A 7092-nucleotide genomic window follows, 5' to 3' on the forward strand; every position below is an offset into this window, starting at 1 on the left:
ATTTCATATGAACATTACATAGTAATACATAGTAACCATCGACTTAAACCGTTAAATTTATCTGTGTAGATGTATGCCATCGTTCTCAATTTGTTTCTGCAAGTCACTGTTAGATTACAAGGTTGTAAAACATAATTTTGATGAGGAACCAAAATAATTTCTGTTTTCACTGATTTTGTTGATTTTGTCATCCTATGATATTTACAACCGTTTTTTTCTCTCTCAACGTCTCACCATCTCTCTGCAGTGGATGTAGATGGCAATGAATATGAGGTAATCATATCCTCTTCAAGATCGCTAGCACAAATACATCTGGAAAGTATAGTTTGACATGGATCGCTATTGTCGCTTGGTATCTGCTTTCTCTTTGAAAAGGTGTCATCGTTTCATCTTGATAATACACTTTAATTTGACTAAGTTTTACACAATACTTGAACTTCTTTTATTTCATAGTGTGGAGTAATCCTTCGTTTTCAATTTTCTGTAAGTGCGTGTTGGGGTCTCTAAAATTTGACAATAAATTAAGGGGGACGAACCAAATTATTTGGACTAAATCAGGACTCTCATAGTTTTGTGACAGAAGTGGCGGACATTGATGCAGGCTCATTCATGTCGTCTTCGGAATCACTGACATAGATTTCAGCTAACTGTTCCACTCGTGTGTGGGGTGATGAATGATACAGATTGTTTAATGAATATTATGTTTTGTAATGCAAGAGACAGGTTAAGTTGTTAAATTGTATCTCCTATTCTTACATTTTAAACTAAAAGAGGGCAATTGGATAGTGGGTATGATATAATGGATGGTATAGTGGACGTAATGGATAGTATTTTGTGTGTAAAGAATAAATATTTTGTGAGCTTTCGTCTCCTTTTCTCACATTCTAAGCGAACAGAAATCATTTTGGATAGTGAGCATATATTTTGATAGCATAGTGGTGAGATGGATATTATTTTGGTATTGTAACGGATAGTTCTTTTGTGGGATTTCATCTTCTTCGTTTAAATTCTGAGATAAATAATGTGATGGACATTGTTTTTGTGGTGTAACGGATAGTCGTTTTGTGGGATTTCATCTTCTTCATTTAAATTCTGAGATAAATAATGTGATGGATATTATTTTATGTGGTGTAACGGATAGTCCTTTTGTGGGATTTCATCTTCTTCATTTAAATTCTGAGATAAATAATGTGATGGATATTATTTAATGTTGTGTAACGGATAGTCCTTTTGTGGGATTTCATCTTCTTCATTTAAATTCTGAGATAAATAATGTGATGGATATTATTTTATGTGGTGTAACGGATAGTCCTTTTGTGGGATTTCATCTTCTTCATTTAAATTCTGAGATAAATAATGTGATGGATATTATTTTATGTGGTGTAACGGATAATCCTTTTGTGGGATTTCATCTTCTTCATTTAAATTCTGAGATAAATAATGTGATGGATATTATTTAATGTTGTGTAACGGATAGTCCTTTTGTGGGATTTCATCTTCTTCATTTAAATTCTGAGATAAATAATGCGATGGATATTATTTTATGTGCTGTAACGGATAGTCCTTTTGTGGGATTTCATCTTCTTCATTTAAATTCTGAGATAAATAATGTGATGGATATTATTTAATGTTGTGTAACGGATAGTCCTTTTGTGGGATTTCATCTTCTTCATTTAAATTCTGAGATAAATAATGCGATGGACATTATTTTATGTGGTGTAACAGATAGTCCTTTTGTGGGATTTCATCTTCTTCATTTAAATTCTGAGATAAATAATGTGATGGATATTATTTTTGTGGTGTAACGGATAGTCCGTTCGTGGGATTTCATCTGCTTCATTTAAATTCTGAGATAAATAATATGATGGATATTATTATATGTGGTGTAACGGATAGTCCTTTTGTGGGATTTCATCTTCTTCATTTAAATTCTGAGATAAATCATGTGATGGATATCATTTTATGTGGTGTAACGGATAGTCCTTTTGTGGGATTCCATCTTCTTCATTTAAATTCTGAGATAAATAATGTGATGGATATTATTTTATGTGGTGTAACGGATAGTCCTTTTGTGGGATTTCATCTTCTTCATTTAAATTCTGAGATAAATAATGTGATGGATATTATTTTATGTGGTGTAACGGATAATCCTTTTGTGGGATTTCATCTTCTTCATTTAAATTCTGAGATAAATAATGTGATGGATATTATTTAATGTTGTGTAACGGATAGTCCTTTTGTGGGATTTCATCTTCTTCATTTAAATTCTGAGATAAATAATGCGATGGATATTATTTTATGTGCTGTAACGGATAGTCCTTTTGTGGGATTTCATCTTCTTCATTTAAATTCTGAGATAAATAATCTGATGGATATTATTTAATGTTGTGTAACGGATAGTCCTTTTGTGGGATTTCATCTTCTTCATTTAAATTCTGAGATAACTAATGCGATGGACATTATTTTATGTGGTGTAACAGATAGTCCTTTTGTGGGATTTCATCTTCTTCATTTAAATTCTGAGATAAATAATGTGATGGATATTATTTTATGTGGTGTAACGGATAGTCCGTTCGTGGGATTTCATCTGCTTCATTTAAATTCTGAGATAAATAATATGATGGATATTATTTTATGTGGTGTAACGGATAGTCCTTTTGTGGGATTTCATCTTCTTCATTTAAATTCTGAGATAAATAATGTGATGGATATCATTTTATGTGGTGTAACGGATAGTCCTTTTGTGGGATTTCATCTTCTTCATTTAAATTCTGAGATAAATAATGTGATGGATATTATTTTATGTGGTGTAACGGATAGTCCTTTTGTGGGATTTCATCTTCTTCATTTAAATTCTGAGATAAATAATGTGATGGATATTATTTTATGTGGTGTAACGGATAGTCCTTTTGTGGGATTTCATCTTCTTTATTTAAATTCTGAGATAAATAATGTGATGGATATTATTTTTGTGGTGTAACGGATAGTCCTTTTGTGGCATTTCATCTTCTTCATTTAAATTCTGAGATAAATAATGTGATGGATATTATTTTTGTGGTGTAACGGATAGTCCTTTTGTGGGATTTCATCTTCTTCATTTAAATTCTGAGATAAATAATGTGATGGATATTATTTTATGTGGTGTAACGGATAGTCCTTTTGTGGGATTTCATCTGCTTCATTTAAATTCTGAGATAAATAATGTGATGGATATTATTTTTGTGGTGTAGCGGATAGTCTTTTTGTGGGATTTCATCTTCTTCATTTAAATTCTGAGATAAATAATGTGATGGATATTATTTTATGTGGTGTAATGGATAGTCCTTTTGTGGGATTTCATCTTCTACATTTAAATTCTGAGATAAATAATGTGATGGATATTATTTTTCTGGTGTAACGGATAGTCCTTTTGTGGGATTTTATCTTCTTCATTTAGATACTGAGATAAATAATGTGATGGATATTATTTTTGTGGTGTAGCGGATAGTCCTTTTGTGGGATTTCATATTCTTCATTTAAATGCTGAGATAAATAATGTGATGGATATTATTTTTGTGGTGTAACGGATAGTCCTTTTGTGGGATTTCATCTTCTTCATTTAAATTCTGAGATAAATAATGTGATGGATATTATTTTTATGGTGTAACGGATAGTCCTTTTGTGGGATTTCATCTTCTTCATTTAAATTCTGAGATAAATAATCTGATGGATATTATTTTTATGGTGTAACGGATAGTCCTTTTGTGGGATTTCATCTTCTTCATTTAAATGCTGAGATAAATAATGTGATGGATATTATTTAATGTGGTGTAACGGATAATCCTTTTGTGGGATTTCATCTTCTTCATTTAAATTCTGAGATAAATAATGCGATGGACATTATTTTATGTGGTGTAATGGATAGTCCTTTTGTGGGATTTCATCTTCTTCATTTAAATTCTGAGATAAATAATATGATGGATATTATTTTATGTGGTGTAACGGATAGTCCTTTTGCGGGATTTCATCTTCTTCATTTAAATTCTGAGATAAATAATGTGATGGATATTATTTTTGTGGTGTAACGGATAGTCCTTTTGTGGGATTTCATCTTCTTCATTTAAATTCTGAGATAAATAATGTGATAGATATTATTTTTGTGGTGTAATGGATAGTCCTTTTGTAGGATTTCATCTTCTTCATTTAAATTCTGAAATAAATAATGTGATGGATATTATTTTTGTGGTGCAACGGATAATCCTTTTGTGGGATTTCATCTTCTTCATTTAAATTCTGAGATAAATAATGTGATGGATATTATTTTATGTGGTGTAACGGATAGTCCTTTTGTGGGATTTCATCTTCTTCATTTAAATTCTGAGATAAATAATGTGATGGATATTATTTTATGTGGTGTAACGGAGAGTCCTTTTGTGGGATTTCATCTTCTTCATTTAAATTCTGAGATAAATAATGTGATGGATATTATTTAATGTTGTGTAACGGATAGTCATTTTGTGGGATTTCATCTTCTTCATTTAAATTCTGAGATAAATAATGTGATGGATATTATTTTATGTGCTGTAACGGATAGTCCTTTTGTGGGATTTCATCTTCTTCATTTAAATTCTGAGATAAATAATGTGTTGGATATTATTTAATGTTGTGTAACGGATAGTCCTTTTGTGGGATTTCATCTTCTTCATTTAAATTCTGAGATAAATAATGCGATGGACATTATTTTATGTGGTGTGACAGATAGTCCTTTTGTGGGATTTCATCTTCTTCATTTAAATTCTGAGATAAATAATGTGATGGATATCATTTTATGTGGTGTAACGGATAGTCCGTTCGTGGGATTTCATCTGCTTCATTTAAATTCTGAGATAAATAATATGATGGATATTATTTTATGTGGTGTAACGGATAGTCCTTTTGTGGGATTTCATCTTCTTCATTTAAATTCTGAGATAAATAATGTGATGGATATCATTTTATGTGGTGTAACGGATAGTCCTTTTGTGGGATTTCATCTTCTTCATTTAAATTCTGAGATAAATAATGTGATGGATATTATTTTATGTGGTGTAACGGATAGTCCTTTTGTGGGATTTCATCTTCTTCATTTAAATTCTGAGATAAATAATGTGATGGATATTATTTTATGTGGTGTAACGGATAGTCCTTTTGTGGGATTTCATCTTCTTTATTTAAATTCTGAGATAAATAATGTGATGGATATTATCTTTGTGGTGTAACGGATAGTCCTTTTGTGGGATTTCATCTTCTTCATTTAAATTCTGAGATAAATAATGTGATGGATATTATTTTTGTGGTGTAGCGGATAGTCCTTTTGTGGGATTTCATCTTCTTCATTTAAATTCTGAGATAAATAATGTGATGGATATTATTTTATGTGGTGTAATGGATAGTCCTTTTGTGGGATTTCATCTTCTACATTTAAATTCTGAGATAAATAATGTGATGGATATTATTTTTGTGGTGTAACGGATAGTCCTTTTGTGGGATTTTATCTTCTTCATTTAGATTCTGAGATAAATAATGTGATGGATATTATTTTTGTGGTGTAGCGGATAGTCCTTTTGTGGGATTTCATATTCTTCATTTATATGCTGAGATAAATAATGTGATGGATATTATTTTTGTGGTGTAACGGATAGTCCTTTTGTGGGATTTCATCTTCTTCATTTAAATTCTGAGATAAATAATGTGATGGATATTATTTTTATGGTGTAACGGATAGTCCTTTTGTGGGATTTCATCTTCTTCATTTAAATTCTGAGATAAATAATCTGATGGATATTATTTTTATGGTGTAACGGATAGTCCTTTTGTGGAATTTCATCTTCTTCATTTAAATGCTGAGATAAATAATGTGATGGATATTATTTAATGTGGTGTAACGGATAGTCCTTTTGTGGGATTTCATATTCTTCATTTAAATTCTGAGATAAATAATGCGATGGACATTATTTTATGTGGTGTAATGGATAGTCCTTTTGTGGGATTTCATCTGCTTCATTTAAATTCTGAGATAAATAATATGATGGATATTATTTTATGTGGTGTAACGGATAGTCCTTTTGCGGGATTTCATCTTCTTCATTTAAATTCTGAGATAAATAATGTGATGGATATTATTTTTGTGGTGTAACGGATAGTCCTTTTGTGGGATTTCATCTTCTTCATTTAAATTCTGAGATAAATAATGTGATAGATATTATTTTTGTGGTGTAATGGATAGTCCTTTTGTGGGATTTCATCTTCTTCATTTAAATTCTGAGATAAATAATGTGATGGATATTATTTTTGTGGTGCAACGGATAATCCTTTTGTGGGATTTCATCTTCTTCATTTAAATTCTGAGATAAATAATGTGATGGATATTATTTTATGTGGTGTAACGGATAGTCCTTCTGTGGGATTTCATCTTCTTCATTTAAATTCTGAGATAAATAATGTGATGGATATTATTTTATGTGGTGTAACGGATAGTCCTTTTGTGGGATTTCATCTGCTTCATTTAAATTCTGAGATAAATAATATGATGGATATTATTTTATGTGGTGTAACGGATAGTCCTTTTGTGGGATTTCATCTTCTTCTTTTAAATTCTGAGATAAATAATGTGATGGATAATATTTTATGTGGTGTAACGGATGATCCTTTTGTGGGATTTCATCTTCTTCATTTAAATTCTGAGATAAATAATGTGATGGATATAATTTTTGTGGTGTAACGGATAGTCCTTTTGTGGGTTTTCATCTTCTTCATTTAAATTCTGAGATAAATAATGTGATGGATATTATTTGTGTGGTGTAGCGGATACTCCTTTTGTGGGATTTCATCTTCTTCGTTTAAATTCTGAGATAAATAATGTGATGGATATTATTTTATGTGGTGTAACGGATAGTCCTTTTGTGGGATTTCATCTTCTTCATTTAAATTCTGAGATAAATAATGTGATGGATATTATTTTTGTGGTGTAACGGATAGTCCTTTTGTGGGATTTCATCTTCTTCATTTAAATTCTGAGATAAATAATGTGATGGATATTATTTTTGTGGTGTAGCGGATAGTCCTTTTGTGGGA

This window comes from Sinohyriopsis cumingii, chromosome 4 (genome assembly GCF_028554795.1).
Source record: "Sinohyriopsis cumingii isolate HCF-2022 chromosome 4, ASM2855479v2, whole genome shotgun sequence".
Taxonomy (NCBI): domain Eukaryota; kingdom Metazoa; phylum Mollusca; class Bivalvia; order Unionida; family Unionidae; genus Sinohyriopsis; species Sinohyriopsis cumingii.